At 37.2% G+C, this 21539-nt stretch overlaps 1 long non-coding RNA gene across 1 annotated transcript in view; it reads right to left on the bottom strand.

Moving 5' to 3' along the window:
* Positions 1-21242, bottom strand: part of LOC129146743 (uncharacterized) — a 242695-nt gene extending 221453 nt beyond the window's left edge. Inside the window, exons 1-2 of the long non-coding RNA XR_008553885.1 lie at positions 21214-21242; positions 19053-19154 (exon numbers count right to left, since the gene is read on the bottom strand). This is a non-coding gene — a long non-coding RNA (uncharacterized LOC129146743). The remainder of the gene's footprint in view (positions 1-19052; positions 19155-21213) is intronic.
* Between the last annotated feature and the right edge of the window lie 297 nt (positions 21243-21539).

Here is a 21539-nt window from a genome sequence, read left to right as displayed (position 1 = left end):
AATCTCCTCCATCATCTCTCATTCCTAGGATCTCATCTTAAATAAACAGCCTATTTCCAAGGCCTTTACTCACAGTTTAGTTTATTGAAACATACATAAAATGTTGGTATTCACATGTCTGGTGATAATGATAAATGAATGTTTCCTACAACTACACTGGTGTTAGTACATATAACCTCAGGCTGATGTCTTAAGATTTCAAGACAGTTGTAACATCATAGGCCTCATGAAGAATATGAAATGCAAAAGACAGAAAGCAGATTGCTTTCAGCTTCAGAGGATTTGTTTTTGTTTTTTTTTTTCTCTTTTGAACTAGATGTCTGCCTGCCACTACAATGTGATTGGGAAATGTAATATTTTCAGCCAGTGGTTGTCAGATAAAAATCAGAATTTTCTAATGACAAGAAGAGTACAGGTATTGAGTAAGCATGTAATATCACTTACCACTTTTATTTGCCAGAATATGTGAAGGACTACTGGAAATCAATAAAGTAAAAGAATAGAAACCCAAAGTAAAATGTCAACAGATATGAACAGGCAGCTGACAGACAAGGAAAATCAACTAATAAATAGTAAATTGGAATAGATGTTTAAGCTCAAAAAAGAAGTATAAATGAAAACCAACTGTAGCTATTACCTCACATCTCCCAAAACATTGTTTGGGCAAGAAAAATCCCGGAAAATTTTTGTATTCAACTGATAAAGACAACGATTTTTTAGAGCAATTAGTACTACCCGAAGGTTCTGAGGAGTTTATACCTACTGTTCAGAACTCACCATCAGATAAAAGATCACACATATTCATGAGGAAATGGTTCAAAAGATACTTTTTTGGTTTTCTTAGTGTCATTAAAATTTTAAATAGTAAACCTATTTTCTTAGCTTGATCTGTCTGAATTCATAGGTCTGTTTGCTTTAACAACTTTATTCAGAATTAAAATAGATGTAAATTCTAAGGAAAATTTGTCAGCTTCCATTATCACAAGTATCAAAAGGAATCAGAAGTTGTTCTTTTTTTGTAAAAAAAAAAAACAAAAAAACACAAGAGAATTGAGTGTTTTAGAGGAGGGGAATCTGACAACATACTAAAGCATCATCTTCAAAAGCAGTTGCCTTTGTTTGATAATTCTCATTTTCAAGAATATCTACATCACTGGAATCCTAAACTTTCTAACTCTTTGTTTATATATGGAGTCTAAAATCCCAAGTCTAAAATACAAGCTGTTGCCAGAAATAAAGTTTTAGACATAATTCCATCAAATGGCATTTTCACAACTCTAAGCCTAAATGAGACTTAACGTCTTGTGATATCCTGACACTGATTTTCTACCAACATCTCCACACCCAACTTCTGGTTAGGGAACTAGAACATATCCCAATGGCTTATTTGTATTGTCTTAGCTTTAAATTTATGACCATGAAGTTTAGGTGACATTTTAAAAATAAACACAATTTTTATAGGTATAGGAAACCTAAGAAAAATTCTCCTTTAATCCTATTCAAAAGAATCTATTCTAATTCTGGCTTCAATGGCCACTTTCTTACTGATCATCAGGAAAAATAGGTCAATTTAAAGGAAATTAACAGTTTTCCACATCCATCATCAACAGGAAAGACAGAACTCTGTGTGCTTCTGGCAAAAGCCCATACTACCCTTCCAGCTATCACAAATCAAATTTTTTAGCCTCCACTTCTAAATGGATTACATCCATCTTTTTTTTCCCTCAAATCTTAACAGCTCCTCAGGTGTGCTCACCCTCAGCTGGTGGTCTTATTTCCTTTCATTTAGAAGCACAAGGCTATTGAATAGATCTTTCACATGCTGCCTTTTCCATCATTACCAACTTGCTGGCATTGAACCCTCATGTGAACTGCCCTAGTTCCTCCATAGCCAGACCTTCCGCTCACTGAGGCATTAGCTATGCACCTCCATCATTTCCTCAAGGATAGAATTCCACAACTCTCATCTCCTGTAATCAAGGTACCTCTCTACTAAATCACTCACATGAGCATAGAAACACATAGAAATAGTGCATTTTTAAACAGTATTCTTGACCTCCATACTCCCATCCAGCAAACTCTCTTTTCCATGGGAAAACTCCCAAAAAAATGAATATGCTCATGCTTCCTCCTTTACTCTCCATGCAGATTTTTGTCCCTACAACATCAAAATGGCTCTGGTGAAGGTCAGCATTATTAAATCAAATAATCAAATTAAGTCCTTATCTTGAACTATAGACAGAATTTATCATAGTTGAGACATTCTCAAACACCTTTTTCACTTGTTTTGTAGGACACCCTTTTTTTTAACTTTCCTCCCAATATACTAGCTACCTTATCTAAATCTCTTTATCATTTTCTCCTCATATTCCATATTTTTAATATTGGATTACCAGAGCTCAAGCCCCAGGTTATCAGACCCTTTCCTATGTAAACACACTTTTTAAAATCTCTAATCTAGTTTTAAGGCTATAAATACAGAATATATTCTGAGCCCCACACACCCCCAAATTATACCTCCTATTCAGAGCTCTTCCAAAAAACTCCAAACTGTTATGTTCAACTGCTTACTCCCCACCTACACATGAATGTCTAATGAGGATCTCAAATTTCCCACCTGTAAACTGAATCCAGATCGTCTCTTTTCATGAAAATTGATCTTCCCTAAATCTTCCCCAAATCAATCCATGTCAACCTCATTTTTCTACTTGTAGCCAAAAAAAAATTGGAAAACTTTGATTCTTCTTTCTCTCATACTTCCCATCAATCTATCAGTAAACCCTCAAAATATATTCAAAATCTGTCACTTCTTACCACCTTCATTTCTACCGCCCACAATCCCAATGTAAAGCTACCATCTTCTCTCCCTGAGAGAATAGATTCAACTAGTCACTCTACCTGCTCGTGAAACTCTATTGCTTGTTCTCAGCCTAAGCAAGCTCTTAATTGTTCTCTGGTCAAATCTTAGCATATTTTCCCATTTCACTTATATCAGATAAGTTTCTCCAGAGAAACTGAACAAATATAACAAAACCAACTGATGGCAGATATTTATTTTAAGGAAATGGTTCATGTGATAGTGGGAGCTGGTGAATCTGAAATAAATGGGTAGTCTAGCAAGTAGGTTGTAAACTCAGGGAGGAGTTGATGTTGCAGTCATGAGACTGAATTTATTCTTCTCTAGAAACTTCAGGTTTTGCTCTTCAGGGCTTTAATTTGACTGGATGAAGTCCATCAAATTATCCAAGGTAATTTCCCTTAAAATCAACTGACTATAGATGAGAACTACATCTACAAAATACATTCACAATTCCTAAATTAGTATTTGATCAAATAGACTAACCTAAGTGACACATCACTCAAAACAATATCACATCCAATCAAAAGAATTCTTTAAATGGCCTAAAAAGACTCACGTTAGATAGCTCTGTGCTAGCTCAGACTTCATCCCCTTTCATTCTCCTTATTCACCCTGACTGACCTCCTGCAATTTCTACAACTTATCAAGAACATACTTTCTTAAGGAATTGTTTGTTGTTCCCTCTAGAATAATCTTCCCCAGAGATTTAAAAGACTCCTACTCACTTTGCTCAGATTTTATTAAAATATTACTTCAATTTGTCCCTTTCCTGCTTTATTATTTTCCATAGCACTCACCACAATCTGTACGTTTGTGCTTATTTTCTCATTATCTGTCTCTTCTCACTAGGATGTTAACACCAGGAAGGCAGAAATCTTTATTATATGTATTGAGAACAGTGTGTAAAACATAGAAATTATTCAATAACTATCTTCTGAATTAATTCATGTTTTTAAACATACCACAGGGACTTCTATAATGATTACAATGAAGTATTTCTAAAAATGCAGTGCTGGGCATGGGATTGTAGTTTACAAGGCAGTGTCTAATGTGGCTGTCACTCACTTCACTTTCTCCATGGTAAATCCCTTAAAGAATCCAGAACACAGACTTTCCCTGTAAAACTTGAGTATAGATTAAGTTTCCTTCCAACTGAGAAAATTCATCTTTTTCCTTCCCTTTATATCTAATTTTACTTAAATGGGACTTCAAGAAATATTAGAGGTCAACAAATTGTAAAAGTCTATGATACATTTCCCACCTATGATAAAGCATAAGAACAGAGGAAACATAAATGATAGAAATTGAAATAGACATGATGAAGGGAGTTGTCTAGGCCAACAAATTAAGAATGTCTTATCCAGTGTTGCTCACCCTCATTCCAATGTTATACACATATTAGGGCACAAAGAAATATGCCCCCCACCTCTCTGGGTTTTTCTTGAGCTGGTCAAGTAATCAAAAAGGTATCAGATAGAATGGCACAAGTAAAAAGATGGACAATCATTTTTGCACATGAGCTCTACAGTGATTACACAGAACCCACTTTCAGTGAGAAAGAGTAGAGTTTAAATCCTAAACGAAGAAATGAAATAGAGGGCAGGGCCACCAAGGAGAGAGACGGGGGATGTCACAAAGTGAGGAGATGGCTTCGTGTTTCCTCTGAAGTGTCCCTCAGATAGAATAGACATTTCTACAGATAATCCTATACCTAGTTGATAACCTCCAACCTTCATTATTCTAGGTGGTAAAAGGCATCAGGGTTTTGTTCTTCAATTAGGAGAAGGCGCATGCTTTTCCCTCCAGGAAACTTCACTATTCTCAACTTGAAACAATCTGCCTGCCAGAGAATGGCAACTTGAGGAGACCAACTCTGAGAATCTTGGAGAGGCCAGCTCTGAAAAGCTTAGGGTGATGTTTTGAGAACCTTCACATATAGTTCCAAAAATTATCATAATTGTCTGCATGTTTTGAGGGCCTACAACATATTTTAAGAGCTGAAGACAGATTGTTAGCTGTGTTCTTGAGCTCTCAGAAATTGAAATAATGGTGATGCTAGTCCTGCAGGCACCAAGCAAGCTTTTATTAAAGCCTATGCAGTGAAGATAAGGGAGTTAAATTCAGGGTCAGGATCTGTACCCTGCTCTCCCAGAAAAGGGTGGAGGTGCCATTTAAGCATTATTTTTTATGTATTTATTTATACATACAAAGAGCTGGGGTACAGGCCAGAGATGCGGGGATGAGAGGATTCACCAGAGACAGAGTGGGGAGCAGATCAGGCAGATGGTCTGAAATACACTGCTGAGGGGAGCAGCGGGCGAAACAGGAGAGGTCTTCTTCGCCATGTGGGTTGCTCTCTGGCTGGCCGGGGATCGAACTTGTGCTGCAGAGGCTACAGACTGCTTCATAGTGAGGTGCTTAACCCCTTGCTCCACAAGGGAGGCCCCTGCCATTTAAGCATTCTTAACCCAGTGTAATTAAGACACTGGGGCCCTTCCCGTATTCTTTCCATGAGGTCACTCCATCTCCTGAACTCCTGATCTCCTCCTGCCTGTGACTTCTTTCTGTGTCATAATGGACGCTATAGCATGAGGGGTTGTTAGCATAGAGGGTTTATTAGAGGTGAAAGCTTTTTCATCTAAAATACATATCTATGCATCAGAGAGAACTTTCCTCTTAGAGACAAGGGTAGTCACCCTATCAAAGTGTGGGTGTCTGAACTGCCTGAATCTCCAGTGGAGAAAATGCTACTTTCTGCTTTATACTAGGTTACTTGGTCTCAGCCTGAGTTAATGCCCAGCACCATGGGGCTTCCCAGCCTCATTAGGGTCTATCTACTGCCTAAAACAAACACTTTCCACGGAAGGTTCACCTCTTCCTAAAGATGCCACTTAGATTCCCCTCCATTCCTGAGGGCATTGCTCTCCTGAGCTTCTATGTAATCTGGTTTCATATTGTCTTCCAAGTGAGGGATAAGGCAAGTGAGTCCTAAGGCAAGTGAGGGATAATTAGGCAGCTTTAGGGATAGTGCAGGGACTTCAGGAGAGTTAAGGAAGCCTCCAAAATAAGGGCAACAAATTCCAAAAGGGACTTATCACACATCCCAGGGCTAGGGGCAACAGGACTTTCCGGAACAAGGATAATAAAGGAAAGACTGCTAAGATATAAGGGCTGGGCCACAGAGACCTAGTTCTGGGTACAGACACATTGAGGCAGTGAGTAAGACCACTGAGAACTAACCAATCTCAAAGAGACTGATGGAGCTTTAGAATAGTCAGGGAAAGAAGGTCTATATTCCCTGAGGTACCACTCCACTTCGGCTTCCTTGCCCCTCCCTGGCCTAGTTCCACTGGCCTAGGAGTCCCACTTTATTTCTGTCCCTTTTCTCCTCAATAATCTTTTTCTTTCTCTAAGCAAATCTGCCTCTTTCTACTTGCTTGCCTGAGCATAGCAACGTACGTGATGCAGCTTCATGAGACAGCAACCCACCCACCGTGGTCCAGTGCCTGGGACTCAGCCCTGCCCCCACAGATCCAGGACAGCCCTGGATCTGTTCCTGGCTGGGAGACTAGGCCTGAAAACCTGAAATTATGGTATCAGTTGCATATAATTACTTTATTTGGAACTACTTCAAAACCTGTAAATTCCATCATCAGGATCCCTAACGTCTTACTTGCCCTTACAGGAAATAATAGCAGTGTCACTAACTGGCAGCTTCAACAACCTTCAGTGATCCACTTTCTCCTTCCCTTTCATTCAAACATAAAATTATGAGTATTCATTGTACATAAGATCTTAACTTGATATAGTCAATACTTTACAAATTCTAACTACAATCAATAGTAGAGGTTTGCACAATACTGTAGTGCATTTTCTCTCACCCAGGAAACTTTCATTTTTGTTGAGAAAAAATAAGGAATTGTATATAATCGACATCTCAGAGGCTGAGTTTCCCTAGTCCTTTCAGCTGTAAGAAAGGAACCATGTCAGTTATAACTATCATATGATGAATTTTTACAGGGTTTTACTTCACTAACTTAATAATAGAATGGATTTCTAAACTATCCAGGAAAAAACTCATACCTAAAATTCAAAAGTTCAGCTTAGTTCTAACTGCAGCCACAGGCACAAGTAAATTGGTGCTAATGCAAAATAAATGCACAGAGACCAATTAGAGGAAAAATCCAAGAATGAACATAGCCACAAAAGGCTTTAATTGAAGTTAATTTCACATCAGAGAAAAACTATCAAGTGAACAAGGCAAATTGAAATGGTCATTAACAATGCAAATGTACTTGACAAGCAAGTCTTAGCCTTTCAGACAATTCAGACCAATCCTTGCAAAAATCTTCCCTCTGCATTTCCTTCACACCATTAAAAGATAAATAAAAGGGAAAATTGTGGGTTTTAAGATTGAAAAAATAGATTACTAATCCCAGATGATTTCTCACTTTCATCCTTGAAATTTAGAAAAAATTAGAAGAACAGCAAGGTGGTGGCAGAGTGAAGCACCAGGCTCACCTCTTCCACATACTCACAGCTAGATTGGAGCAGAACAGAGCCAGTAACCTGAAGGAGAAATAGATGATTTCAGCAGACACTGCTGTTACAGGACAGGAAGGGGGTACCTTAGAACCCCCAAATCTGCCTGTTCTAAATAGGATCTGCCATCCACTGCATGAACCAAAATATAAAAGACTTTAATAGAAAGGAACTTTAATATAATTAGCAAACAATACAGAAAAGAAAAAGAATATAGTTTGTAAATCAAGCACCCAAAGTTACCCGTCCCCTCATGGATAAAAGTCCACCCAAATGGAATTGGCCCAGAGCAAGGCCACAAAGCCTGCCACAAGTCTAAAGCACCTTCCAGTGGGGACCCACAGAAAAGGATCAGAAATAACCAGACAAGTCTGGCTTTCCATCCTGCTTCCTTTCTTCTCAGTCCCTTCTCCAGCTTCCGCCCACCTCTTCTCTCCCCACACCGCCTCCCCCCCCCCCCTTGTCAGCTCAGCTCCACCCTCCTTTGATTGGGACAGAGAATCTGGAACTTCCTTTTCCTGGGGACCACCCTGTTACAATGGGTGTAGAAGGAGGCACCATAGAGCAATGAAACAGATCCAGTGGGTAGCCTGAATGGGTTAGGGAACACCTAGAGGCTGGGTGGGCCCACAAGCAACAGAGTGGAATTGGCAAGTGGCCTTTTAGCAGCGGCACTGGCAGACACCAGCAAACTCCAGGGAGGGTCCTCGTAGGCCCCTGAAAACCTTAGGAGAGTTCCAGGGTCTGTTTTGGAAGCAGCCTGCACCAAAGTAGGACCCAGCAGACCTCAGTGAGTTAATGGTAAAAGCACTTTTGACTATTAACAAATTTCTTAATATGATTCCAAGCAGCAAAATTCAATAACTTGATATCAAAAAATGGTTCACATTTGGGCTACATGAGACAATAAACCTAAACATCTTTGATTAGGGAAGAGGCAAACTCTGACACAGTAAAAAATGTCATAAAATGTAAGGCCAAATGATATAAGGAAAGGTGCCGTTGTTACTAGAGAATGACCCAGGAACTTGAATTTTAGGTTCTTATGCCTATAGCTTGGGGAAGTAACAAATTTGTGCCTTAGTGTCTCACATGTGAAATGGAGACTTTCAATATCACAAGTATGTTTTAAGGTTATAAGGAATAAAAATCATGCCTCTACATTCCTGTCATAGAGTTTGGTGGAGGGCAGTTGGTAGGTAGTCACTTCTGTTTTTCCATTTTAAGTTCTGTTATTATACAAGGAGCTCCCTATGCAATGATGCATTCCTTTATATGTTTTATATGCTTAAAAATACACAAAATTTATACACCTGAATGTAATTCAGCTTCAGGAGAGTTCATGTAGAACTATAACTCCTTTCATGATAATACTTTATAAAATCGCCTGATGAACTGCCCAATAACAAATTAAAGAAATGGTCAAGTTTTGACAATTAAATTATACAATGCTCCAAATGCCATAATCACAAAACTGAAAATAAACTATACTGCAATGCTAATTCAGCCAAAAGAACACTGACAGGAAGATTTACCATCTGCAGGATATCACAGAGGACTTAAATATTTATTTTCTGACTAGAGTTAGAGGTCAGTTTAATAAATAAAGAGCATATAGATCTTACAGTGTAAATATAATTACTACCCTCTTTTTCTAGCTCCCTTAGGTCATTGAATAGTTCCTGACACCAATTCCCCAAGCCAGCATTGGAAATCAAGAGGTTTCTGACCTAGCTGATAATACGCAAATTACTTCAAAACTCAATTAAGCTAGACTATACAGAGCATATTTGTTAAAAATTGAATGTTAAATATTGAGCAGATAATGCATTCCCTACAGGAACTAAAACAAGTCTAATTGAAAGAACAATATTAGTCTATAATTTGAAAGCAAGTATTTGTAACTGAGTATAGGAGATACTCTTATCTAATGCTGCATTTCTGGATTAACTATTCAATGAAACAAGCTTGTTTTTAGAAGAAAATCCTTCAAATATAAAAAAAGAAGGTGACATCATCAAAAAACAACAGGAATAGATTTTGATACATGTGTGGCATGTATCAAATTGTGTGTATTTTGTTACAAAATCTACAAAAATACCGCTTTTACAAAATCTACAAAAATACCGCATGCATTTGGTTTATACCATCATTAACTAGACAGGAAAACCACAAGCTCCACCCACAGGTTTCCATATTCATGAACAAAATGCAAGTACCTCAGAGCAACAATCACTTGTGGTAACATTGTCTCCAATGAGGAAGTTATTTTTCAATTTCCAGTCCTGTTTTGATAAAATTTGAGTGGATACCAGAGAACTTTTATTGCCTTTGAAATTTACAGTTACAACTAGAGATCAGGGGCGCACATGACAGTCAGACAAAGGAAAGGAGTTCTACCCTCGCTAAAGCACCAGAGAGCCAGAGCATGTGGCCAAAGGCCATTCTGATTTCATCAGTGTGATTTCACCAGACTGGAATAAAGAATGGCCAAGTTCCTATGGCCATTAGAACACTGGGCTTTAACATCTTCATAGAATTGAATGTTGAGGGATTTGCTATGAGAGCCTTTAGCTATCTAGAGCCCTAAGTTTTTGAAGTTGGGAAAACTATTAAAATAAGAAAGAATGTAAAATGGCAAGTGCCTTGATGTGAGGCCTTTGCAGCAAGTTATGGTGTTAAATGAAGCTAACCAATTTCCACTTTGTAGTTTTGATAGATGTCCAGAGGGCTTTTTGAAAGTAAAACAAAATGAAAGGAACAAAAGCTGAGTGATCATTTCATCAGGGGACCCTGAGTTTATACTGTAGTTCAATTTAAGCAAGTCAATATCAGAAAACTCAAGAAATACAAAAGAACTTTTCCTCAAAACTCATTTCATCTCTCATCCAAGAGCATACCCTAATGTACATTTCATCATTTTTCTGAAGTTAGACTTTTCTTGTTTTCCCATTCAAGGGAAAACATTACGTAAGTCCACCCTGGTGTACAGAGGTTTTAATACACTACTGTAATGCACAGACAAGTGTTTTACATACACCAGAGATGCAGAAAGTTGAATTGATTAGTCAAAAAATATTTTCTGAGCATCTATGCTAAAGTCTAAAAATAGAAACAGTGCTCTGACAGGCATTGTCCCTGATTCATGGGATTTACAGCCAATCTGTAGAAACAAACAATAGGAACTAATTACTCATTTCAAATGTTATAAACATTGCAAAATAGAACAGAACGTTAAACCAGTTTTAATAGATTTCACTAAGTGGGGCCTCAGAGCATGACTCAGAGAATGGATTTATGAGCCAATTTTGAAGGATGGGCAGAATTCAGTGGAAATCAGGAGAGGGAGAAAGAAAACTATTCTTGCTTACCTTCTAGGCCCCAGAGCAGGTTGGGTATTAAACATTTAAGAACTCAGAGAAAGACAAAAAGGGTATAGCCAGATGTAAGGAGGAACAGCATGACATGGGCAGCAGAAAAGCAGGCAGAAGCTAATGCCAGCTTTGGAAGCCATGCCAAAGATTTTACTTTTACCCTAACAACAAAGAGAGGACTTTGATAGGTAATGAACAATAAAAGTTATGCAATCAGACCTATATATTTTTTTTAATGTCAATTTTTGGGTCTCGTATATTCTCTTTTTTTAAAAGATTTATTTATTTATGCATACAAGAGCTGGAGTACAAGCCAGAGGTGTGGGATTGGGGGGTGAGAGGATTCACCAGAGACAGAGTAGGGAATAGAACAGGCAGATCTACTGAAATACACTGCTGAGGGGAGCAGTGGGCGAGACAGGAGAGGTCTGCTGCACCATGTGGGTTGTTCCCTGGCCGGCCGGGGATCAAACTCGAGCTGCAGAGACTGCACACTGCTTCATAGTGCTGTGCTCAGCCCCACAGACCTATATATTTAATAGATCATTTGACCTATTTATGAAAGATTAGTTTAATTATCATTGATAAGCATTATTTCTCAGCAACTCATGGATTCCCTGCACTACATAGCCATAACAAAATCAAAGTATCAAAGTAAACCTAAAACCTGAATTCAGAAAGTACAGTTGTATGAATTGACAAGATATCACTACTAGAATATTGGACACAAATTACTCTGTCTTTACCAAGAAAATACTAACTCTAGGGCCATATTCATCTCCTCTTTTTTTTTTTTTTTAAAGATTTATTTATTTATTTACACAAGAACCAGGGTACAGGCCAGATGCTTGGAAGTGTTAGAGGATTCACCAGAGACAGAGCGGGGAACAGAACAGGCAGACTGACAAAATACACTGCTGAGGGGAGAAACAGGTGCCACAGGAGAGGTCTGCTGTGCCAGGTGGGACCCTCGCCGGCCAGCCGGGATTGAACCAGCGCTGCAGAGACTGCGGACAGCTTCACAGCATGGCGCTCAACTGCCTGTACCACCAGGGGAGGCCCTCCTCTTTTTTTGTGTGTGGTTTTTTATAAAGATTTATTCTATTTATGCATGCAAGAACTGGGGTACAGGCCAGAGGTGTGGGAGGTAAGAGGATTCACCAGAAACAGAGTGGGGAACCGAACAGGCAAACTGACTGAAACACACTGCTGAGGGGAGCAGTGGGCAAGACAGGAGAAGTCTGCTGCACCATGTGGGTAGCTCCCTGGCCAGGGATCGAACTTGTGCTACAGTGGCTGCGGATAGCTTCATAGGTTGTGTCTTAACCCCTTGCGCCACCAGGGAGGCCCCTCATCTCCTCTGTTTATGTCATTAATTTATTGCTAGCACCTACAACTATCTTTGGCAATAGCGGATCCTTACTAAATGCTTACTAAATGAATGAATAAACAAATAAGCAAAATAAGTTTCCAATTACTTTACACCAGTTGTAATTATATTCCCCATTATCCTCCTCATAATTTCCATAAATTCCACCTTTGTATAGATTCTTTCTCTTCACCAATCTTCCAAATTTACAAGAGGAGATGGTAGTAGGATTCTGTATCAAGATGAACATAGTGCCCAGAGGTACCAAAAATTATTAATAGTCTGATAAAAAGATAAACATGGGAAGCATAAGGTACAAAGAGAATAAATGATGCATCTAAAGATGGCTAAGCCCCATTAGAATTTACACCCTCTGAACACCTCGCTATGACTGAATGGTGGACTCAGGGCCCTTGGTGAGGGGTGTGATTAGGTCATGAGGGCAAAGTCCTCATTAGTGCCCTTATCATAGCCCCACAGAGATTCCCGCACCCTTTAATCTTGTGAGGTTATAGCAAAAATACAATCTAGGAAACAAGTTATCACCAGACACTGAATCTGCTGGTGCCCACGATCTTTTATTTCCCAACCTTCAGAGCTGTGATAGATGTTTGTTGTTTATAAGCCAGTCTATAAGCCAGTGTGTGGAAGTTTTGTTACAGCACCCTGAAAGGAAATAAGACATACGCCTATCATCAAGTGTTCATTTTGAAAGACTTGTATTAAAGATGATGAGCTGAGAGAGTATGAAGCTCAATTGCATATTCACTATAGCAAAAACAGAAGAGCATCTTATGGGTACTGAGTCCCGCCATGTTCTAGGGGAAAGCATAGATGAGAGAAAAGCATAGATGCGCCCTGTAGCAACACTGATGTTTTTCCTCTAGTCAATGATCAGTCAGTCAGGAAAGACAGCTCTGTAAGCATCCACTGCCCATGCAGAGAGACACAACCTCGACCCACAGACCCCTATGAAGAGAAGGGGAAAAGGAGGCAACTTGTGCTTCCACCCTGGGAGCACATCAGAGAGGTGAGCCCGATCTCCTGGCTGCTGACCTGTGGGTCTCAGAACAGCACCTGTGCCCAGACACCAGCTTCCACATAAGCTCACAACCTAAAAGTCTGAAGACGGGGGAAAAAGACAAGCTATTATTCAAAGGAGGGGCTAATATGAAGGCATTTTAGATTTCTAAGGACTCAAAATGATTGCCCATGAGAGATATTTTGTAAAAGAATGATTGGGTAAGCTATCACAGAATGTAGAAAAACAGAAAAACAAAGCCAGGAAGAAATATTAGAATCCAAGCTAATTATTCAATATTAAAATATTTCATTAAGTACTGATTGTCAAAACGTTTAACATGTACGTGTGAAGGAAGAGCTCTGTACCTGAGATGAGAGTAGAGCACAGAAGTGGAAATTAAACAATGAAAAGATTTCTTTGTTTGCTTTTAGAGTATTTAGCTCCTTAATGATTTTTTTTTTTCAGAGATAGTTCTATTTCTTTATTAAATTGAGATTACAGTTAACAATCATGTATAGGTTCCAGATATACAGTTTCACACCTCAGCAAGAGTATCTGTCACATCACACCCACCACCAAATGTCCAGTGACCCTCCACCACCAAGAAATTGACCCGGTGATTGACGTGATGCCTAACCCTTCCCTTTGGGTAAGCATCATTCTGTTTTCAGAGGCTAATGTCCATTTGATTTTTTACTATATTCAACAATGAGTGAAATCATGCAGTATTTGTCCTTCTGATTTGTTTCACTTAGCATGATGCCCTCAAGTTCCATCCATGTTGCAAATGAGAGATTTCATCACATTTTTATGACAGTAGTATTCCATTGTGTGTATACATTATATCTCCTTTGTTTAAAAGTATATTTGAATATTCCTGCTAAACAAAGGAAACATAAGAAGAATAGACATGAAAGTATATTTTCATGTAGAAAGTACACAAATGATAAATTAAAAAAAATGTAAATTTGTTGTATCTAACAAAATCTAGGAATTTAAACAGAGCGAGGTAACGTTATAGAAAAAAACAGAAAGCCAGGTAGCAGAGTTTCAGTGGGCATAGCAAACATAAATTTGTTCAGCTCATCTTTTAGAGGATATTTTCAAATTTGATGTAACCAACTAAATATCTAACCATATTCTATTTTAAAATTACATGACTCGTATAAAAAGGACAGAAAAAAGTTGAAAATAATAAAGGCAAATGCTAGCAAAATAAAGCTGACTTGGCAATAGCACAAAAGAGAATTCAAAGCAAAAGCTGCAAAAGAGACAATTTGAAGTAGGTAAAGATACTGATAAACCAACAATCCAATAATAAGAAAGAATTAATAATCCCAAAGAGAAATGAATATACCCATCACTCACAGTAAGAGAATATAACATATTTGTTAGGAATTAAAAGATTAAAAAAAGGAAATTAGCACAGAGAATCTGGATGCCATATTTATTTCATCTAATACACACAAACACACACATACACACATGAGAGAGAGAGAGAGAGAGAGAGAGAGAGAGAGAGAAAGAGAGAAATTGCATAAAAGCTAGCATTCTTTTTTTAGCACATTTACACAAAAATTATTTTGTATCAGGCTATAGAGAAAAATCTCATTTCAAATTAACTGACATTTTACATGACTTAACTAATCATATTAGAGAAATTAGAACAATAAAAAATAGCCAAAAAAAAACATGTATCTTAAAATTAAGACCCATATTAAAAGTCATTGAAATATGTAGAAAATTAAATGCTAAAGGGATTTTTATATTTTGGAGACTAATTTTTCTTAGTGAGTTGTACAAGTTGCAAAGTGATGGGTTCAGCATACTGACATTAATTTAAAATTTGGGGATGTGAAGTGATGGTGTGTATATTTTATGCAAATGTATATATATGATAGCCACAACGGCATATGGGATTTATTTGGGTACAGTCCACGGGATAGAAATTGTCTATGAGTTTGAAGGGAGCTGTGCTGACTCCTTTATTGTTGTAATTTTGTCCTCTGGAGTTAAAAAAGAGGTGTGAAGCAAACTAGAGAAATAGTAGCAATCTTTTATTTATTTGTGTGTATATTTCATTCAATTTTTGTTAAGAATGTGTTATAGGTTTCATTGTAGAGATTTTTCACATCTTCGCTTAAATTTGTTATTATTTTATTATTTTTAAATAAGCTTGTTTTATATATTTGTTTTTACTAAGGTAACATTGATTTACTGTAAATGAAATCTCTGTGACTTACTGCATGCTTTTATTTTTTCAGAGAAACTAAAGTATTATTGAAAGTAAGTTAATCAGTATATCCAATTTATTTTGTTTATTTTTGGTTTACAAAATCTTGTTCTAGTCTGAAATTTAAGAGTTAATCTATCAAAAAGATTTGCAGCTATAGCAAGTCTCAATGTTAAGAATTTAATCATGAATTTTTAGAATTTTATTCGTACATTTTAATTTGAAATAATTTCAACCTTAAAATACTATGGACATTTTTCACTCAGATTCCCCAACTCTTAATATTTTGGTAGTTTGTTCTATCACTTTCTCTATTTCTCTGTATATCAGAGTTAGTTGTCTTTTATCCCTTAGTACTTCAATGTGTTTTTTTCTTTCAAAAGGGGGAACAGGGAGTAGATGAGGAAATTTTCTATTTACCCTAACAAAATAATCAAAACCTGGAAAGAAAAAAAAAAAAAGAAAATTAAATGCAATTATAGGCTTGTTATCACAGATATGTCTAAGGAGACAAGTACAAAGATGTTTAGCTAATTATTGTTTTAAACAACAGGCAAAATTTGGGGTGGGGAGGAATCTATTCTTCAATAGGATAAATAAAATTGTTGAATAAAGCAGGTGAAATTTATACCACAGAATACCAGTTATATCTTGTAGATACTACCATGGGTAAATGCCCAACCATACCAATGATATATATGACTATGTATAAGTATACACCACACACACTCACACAAATCCAAAGAAAACCAATGAGGAGGCAAACACAACAAAGGAACAGAGAAAAGAAATATTGTTTCATATTAAAGAGAACCTCAATATCTTTAATAGAAGATTCTTCTCTAAATTTTGTGATAGATGAGGCATCTCTGAGGAGCTGACCTTGAAGCATAGGCTTGAATTAAGTGAGGAAGGAGACCAGGAAGAAAACAGGGGGGAAAAAAAACAAAGAAAACAGGGAGAAGTGTGTGTTAGGCAGACACAACAGCCCTGCGGTCAACTCTCTATTAGAGGAAGGGTGAGGAGAAGAAGTGAAGAGATAAGCAGGACCTGTTTTAGGACTTTAAGAACAACAAAAGGACTGTGGATTTTATTCTATGAATTATAGGAAATAAAATAATATCAAAAGAGCCTATGTACATTTGCAGTTTTCCCCAAGGACAACATCTAGCAAAGTTAGTTTTTTTCAATATATTTCTCAATATCTTCGCAGATGATAATTTCTATCATCCTAACTTCAAGTTCACTAATTCTTTCCTCTACTCTACTCTTTTTTAAAAAAATATTTATTTATTTATTTATTTATACATACAAGTACTGGGGTACAGGCCAGAGGTATGGGGGGTGAGAGAATTCACCAGAGACAGAGTGGGGAACAGGACAGGCGGATTGACTGAAATACACTGCCGAGGAAAGCAGCGGGTGAGTCAGGAGAGGTCTGCTATGTCATGTGGGCCTCCTCCCTGGCCAGGGATTGAACTTGTGCTGTAGTGGATGCAGGTAGCTTCATAGTGCTGTGTCTTAACCCCTTGCACCACCAAGGAGGCCCCTCCACTGTTCTTATATTGAGTACATTTATTTCAGTTACTGTATTTTTAAATTTCTGTTTGGTTCTTCTATATATTTTCCATTTCTTTTATGGGATGGTTTCCTTTCTCTGATGAGACTTTTTTTAGCATGCTAGAAACTACTCATTGAATCATTTCCAAGATGAGTGTTTTAAACTTTTTTTGCAGGTAATTCCACCACCTTTGTTTGCTGTTGCATTTATTGATTGGTTTTTCTTTCAGTTTGAGATCTTCGTTCCTGGTAAAATGACTGATTTTTTATTGATATCTGGACAATGTAGATATTATAAGATGCTTTATTTTATTTAACACTCTTGCTTTATCTGGCTTTCTCTGAAACCAGTCAAGCGGGTGAAGAAGAGTCACTGACTTCTTATGACCAGATGGAGCTAGATGTCTAGGTTCACTGCTCAGCCTTCACTTACACCCAGGGTGGAGGCTACTGTTACTGTTGAGGAGGGACTGGTGTTTCCTTCCTCCCACAGCACAACACTAGTAACTCCCTGGCAGGGAAAGATATTCTTACTGATCTTGTTACTGCTCCCAACTTGGCCTCCACTGACACTGACATAATTTCCTGCATCCCAGGGCATCCAAAAGTGTGCCATTAGAAAATCCTGAGCCACCAGAAAGCTTTCAAAATCAGTTTCTCTCTGCACACAAGGTCTTTTGAGTAATTCCAACCTTCACTCTGACATGCTCTATAAAATGATCTAAAAACCAAAAGTTACAGGGAGCTCAGCTCACTGCCAGGCAAGCACTTTCCTGAGGCAGGTCTTAAAATATGCTAATAGGTATGTAAAAACACTAAATTTATTTTACATCCATAAGACTCATACTGGAATATTCATCTTCAGCTGTGGATTCCTATCTTAATGTTTAATTTAATGAAACTGAAGGCATATGAATAAAAGTTGCAAAATTTATAATAAACAACTGCTTGTCAAGGCAATTTATTATTGGTACACTACATGCCTGTGGATGCAATTTTATGTAGTTCAGATGTAAACATCTAGAACTATCCTTCATATCTGTAAAGACTATCTATTCTGTCTTTGCTCCTCCTTAGATGACTTCCCTGAACAGTTTCAAGAATTAGTAAGGAACTGACTCTCTTCCACTAAGTCCTATACTGAAAACTTAATGTTTTGGCCATCCAGCAAGTCTCATCAACAAGCTAAGGAAATCCAACTTACCTCAATGACTCCATACTCCTTGGTGGACACACGGTTGAAGGAAAGATAAGTAGACTATGAGGCTATCCTTAACTGTCACCCAAAAATACTATTGGAGACACTTATCCAGTCAACACTACTTCCTCAGGTCACCCACTCACCTCCAGACTTATTAAAGGTACGATTAGCTAAATTTCCACTTATGGAAGATGATGAAGAAAAGGAGCTCATCCTCACTACCATTAATATAATTAAGATATGGTCTTTTGGGTAATGGGTACCACACTGCACCAGAGAAAGAAGATAATATTCTTGCCTTCCCTAGTACCTCCTTACACATCAGGGAAGATGTCTGTGGAGTCCTGCAGCTAGGTCCAACCAGATCCCATGATCCCACTTTTGGACCATTCTCTTTGTAGGTAGAATCCTACTATGTCAACTTTCTTTCAGGACCCAAACAAACACTTCCCAGAGTCTGTCCTCCTAAAGGTATATCACAACTGTTTTGAATAACCGTAACCTGCAGCAGGGTCAAGCATAGTTTTTTTACAGGTGTGGATAGAGAAGTCTAATAATTCAAATTTGAACTTGACCTTCTAAATAACATTAAAAGAATATTTGTCAAAGTAGGAGGCAGAAATGGATATAGCAAATGGATCAATTGTCCAAATGTTTGGTTTGTATATAAATATTCTTAGGGTATTACAGATATTAGACTCAAAGCCTAGACTGAATCTATGTTTAACAAAGAGTAAATGTCTACAATTATTTGCCAATTATGAAGTTAAAGGATCTGGTTCCAAAGAGAGTGACAGAATAAAAAATTCCAATTGTATATTTTTAAGACGCTGGGGACACAGAACAATTAAGAAGAGAAGACAAGGAGGGCCTGGAGAGCCTAAAATACCTCAAGATCATGGCATGGAGGATGTGGCTTGCCTCTGCTCCACAAATGCCAGGAGTCTTAGCAGGGAAGGTTCAAGGCTAAAGGTGACTTGAAAGCTGGAGGCTGAAAACAAATGAAGATCCGGTCACTCTGGTGTCCTAAGGTTGATGCTGGCTATTAGCTGGAACCAAGCTTGGGTTATCAGTCAGATTGCCTACATATGTCCTCTCCAGTGCCCTCCACGTGACCTCATGTACTCACAGCAGTTCAAAGAACAAGCTGTTTTGCCTTTTATGGACTAGCTTTGTACAGTCACATAGCGTGACTTCTACCTTAGTTGTAGACATGCCCAAATTCAAGAAAAGGTAATATAGAAAATTCTCACTTTGTCCCAAGCCTTATTGGGAGAAATGCCTATAACATATTAAAAGAAGTGTAGGTGGAATGTGAGAATGCATTGTAACCCTTTGGAAAATGCAATCTGTCATACTCACTATTAAAAGAAAACTAAGACACCATGCTTACATGCCTCCAAAATTTAAGGTATAATGATATCTCAAGTCTTGTATCTTAAGAATCATTATTCAATAGGTAAACTTTTTTCTGATTTTAATGCTAAAAAGAAGATTGAGGGCTCCTATATCAGATATCCCTATGTGATAAATATAGTAGAGCAGTGAGAGTTTAAATAACTTCTCCAATTATTTATAATCTTTTTTATATATTAACATTAGAGAATATACAAAATCATATTATTATAAAATTACATTAATTATAATTATAAATTAAAATTATAAATTATACTAATATATAATTATAGTCAATTAATGTATAGTCTTTTAACTCTAACAGAGCTGTCTTCCAAATTATTATATAGCCTGATGCATTGAAATGCTTAAAGTCCTGTTCTCACTCATTTATCACGGTATCTGAAATTTTCCACTTTTAGAAGTTGAAGCTTTAGAAATACAGGTGATGGCTTCCTTCTTCTTTTATAAATTCTTTTCATATAGCTCTATGTGGAAGTTCCAGGAACCTTTAAATAAAATAAGCATGCAGCTCAAGCAAGACCTCAGGTGTGTTAAGCTGACATCTCCACTTAAAGTGACAGGGGCATACTAGGCAAAAAGATAATTACTCTAAATGTGTTTTTAGACATTTATTGACCTTAAGAGTTCAGTCTATAATGCTCCTTTCATCCAAAACTAATCACCAACACTTCATAACTTGAATACTGACAAATTTCTACTCAGTTGCTTTCAAAGTTTGAATAATTATATTTAAGACACTTTCTTCTGGAATGGTTCATATATTTTGGAGACCAGGGTTGGAGTATAAGTTTAAAGGCACTCATTTGTCAACAGAATATGTTTTAAATGTCTAATTTCTGAAAATAGTTATACATGAATACTGAATGTAGATAAAATCTATTAACATGTATTACTTACCTTTGGTCTTTAGAAAGTCACATGCTACTCCTCACACATAACTGTACACTTAAAGGACCTAAGATCTTACTATAATCTACAAATATTTTAATTTAAAAATTTGGAAATAAAAATCAAATAACTGACTGCAATAACTTTATATGTTTGCATATTGCTGTTTACCCATAAGTATTAGATGAGCCTATTTTTGAAAACGTTATCCAAAACATTTTATTTACTTTAAAAAATGAAACAGATGGCAAAAGGTACTAGTCTGCACCATTACATAATTAATGGACCTAAACATTAGTCATCCACTGTATCTAGCCAGACAGTATATACAGAAAGTAATTTTGGGTACTAAATCAAAATTAAGAAAAATCATTTACTTCATGGGAAAGAACCATGTAATATGTTTCTGTGATGTAGCCATAAAAATTGATTAAAGTCACAAGGAAAGGATCAACATTTAAAAATGAAGAAATTATGGAGTGAGTTGATTACTCCCAAAGAATGTAAAGGCCAATCACCAAATTTTAAACAATATGTATACAAAAATATGGAGATTAAATCACAACATAAAATTTGTATATAATAGAAATACAGGTTATTATTATTATTCCTTTGTAAAGAACTAATGCAGGGACCTCCCTGGTGGCCTAGAGGTTAAGTCTCAGCATTATCAACACTGTGGCCTGAGTTAGATCTGGTCAGGGAGCTAACCCACATGGCGCAGCAGACCTCTCCTGTCTCACCTGCTGCTCCCCTCAAAAGTGTATTTCAGTAGATCTGCCTGTTCTGCTCCCCACTCTGTCTCTGGTGAATCCAACACTCCAGTTCTTGTATGAATAAAGACGGGGGGGAAAGAGGGAATAGGAGGAGGGAAGGAGGGGAAGGGAGGAAATTAATAAATAAAAATCATCAAGGACCCTCCTGCAAATGAAAAAGGAAGAGATAATTGAAGAAATACAATATATATAAAATAAACATTTGACTAATATTTAACATCACTGATAATCATTTACATGTAAATTAAATCAACAGTATCCAATTTTAACTCATAAAATTAGTATGATAAAAA

Source organism: Talpa occidentalis, unplaced genomic scaffold (genome assembly GCF_014898055.3).
Source record: "Talpa occidentalis isolate TD23 unplaced genomic scaffold, MPIMG_talOcc4v2.1 talOcc4.4, whole genome shotgun sequence".
Classification (NCBI taxonomy): domain Eukaryota; kingdom Metazoa; phylum Chordata; class Mammalia; order Eulipotyphla; family Talpidae; genus Talpa; species Talpa occidentalis.
This window is presented reverse-complemented; position numbering and strand designations above follow the sequence as displayed.